This window comes from Athene cunicularia (genome assembly GCF_003259725.1).
Source record: "Athene cunicularia isolate RWA chromosome 5 unlocalized genomic scaffold, athCun1 chr5_part3, whole genome shotgun sequence".
Taxonomy (NCBI): Eukaryota; Metazoa; Chordata; class Aves; order Strigiformes; family Strigidae; genus Athene; species Athene cunicularia.
Window position 1 is genome coordinate 5,750,211 of NW_020799103.1, and position 1,765 is coordinate 5,751,975.

The following is a 1,765-nucleotide window of genomic DNA, read 5'->3' on the forward strand; positions in this document are numbered from 1 at the left end:
AGGGGGGGGGGGGTACTTCTGCCACCGTTTGTTTTCTCTGTGAACATTCAGGTCTTTGTCTGGGATGTGCGCAGCAAGATAAATGACCACAAGCCACATCGTCCCCTGCAAACAAGACATGGTTCTCAGTTTCTCTATTATTTTAGAACCTTGAGTCTAAAAAGCTTCTTTCCAGGGTGAGTAGTATTAAAGCAAGTGGTTTCATATTTTAAGCTTTTGTTTGGTTTTGTTTTCCTTCCTTTAGATGAAAGTCAGCCTCAACAGAACTCAAGACGGGGAAAACGCTCCGTTTCTGTGCAGGCTTCTGTCCCACAGAAACGAAGCAGTGCCGCGGGAGTCACCCGCTGGCCATCGTGGGAAACAACAGCCGGAGCGGAGCCGGGCAGGGGATGCTGCGGGAGGCGGCCCGAGTTGGGAGGCTTCCAAGTGCACTGCCAACTCTGGATTTCTCTCCAGAACAGCGCGGCTGATAAAGCACGAACTGAAATTTATCAAAATACATCGCACGAGAGTTTTCTGCAGGAAAATCGCCAAGCCTCGGTGAAGAGAAAAGGTGACACGGTGATTTGTTAGCTACTCGCTCCCCATCACTTTCTTAGCTTCTGTTTGCTCGGTGGGAAAGAGGAGTAAATAGCACAATAAAAATCTACACAGCCTTTACTAAACAGTCCCTTGTCCTGCAACAACCGGACAAATCTGAAGTCTCTAAACTCAGCTTGATAAAAATGAATTCTCCGGGCTGCCCCTGATAACGTAAATCAGATTTAAGCCAAGCTGCTGCTGGTGCCCTCAATAATCTCTGTGTAAACCAGAAACAAGTGGAGATAACCACATGCTTGCACCAGAAACATCCTCAACCAGGGCTTAACTGTTAAAGAAAAAAGAAAGTCATCAATGCACCAGTGGACACTTCCATAAATTAAGGAAAACCCTAAAAGGTAATTTCTAGATGGGTTACAGTCACAACAAGGAACCCAAGTGAGGTAACAAGGTTAATACTAGCAAGAGCAACATGGAAATGGGACTAAAAGAAAAAAAAAAACAAACATTCACAGGTGAAGCTTTTCAAGGAGGCCAGAAATAATACGTGACAGTTGTGTGTTAACTGAAATGAAATAAAAAACAGGGGTAGGAAAAAGCTTGGTGAAAGCGTCACAATGTCTCAATACAAATATCTCGAAATTTGTCACTTAACAAAACTTTAGACATGGTCATATAACAGGGAATACAAACAAATGTTTTATCTTTCGGAAGGCAAATCCAGCATGACTCACACCAAGAAAGGGAAAGGACATGGCAGCAAAACAGATTTGCATCGCACCCTTTTTAATAGCCCTCTATTTACTCTGAAATATGTAAAGTCTAGTTACGTCATTTTGTTGGCTGAAGTAATCTGGGTTTTATCTTCTGAACGAACCTTCCCCCAATGAAAATGTTGGCTGCCAAATTTGTTGGAAGTTTTATAGGAGGTTTGGGGTATATTGACAGACTGTTACAGAATCTATAGCTTAGATTGCACTTCCCTACTTATAAATATGCAAAAGATGTATTTTACATGGCCTTGTTATTTAAGTAAGTCCAGTATTTCAAAACTTCTAAAACAAACAGAAGCTTAATTCTCTCATGACAAATCATCACAGATGCCCAGAGGAAGAATCATTCTCCCAACATCAGGACCCTAAGAACTTTACACTACCCTTAGCTGGGTTCTCATATCTTCTCCTGCCTATGTGAGCTATTTCACCTCCCGTACTGATCATTATTT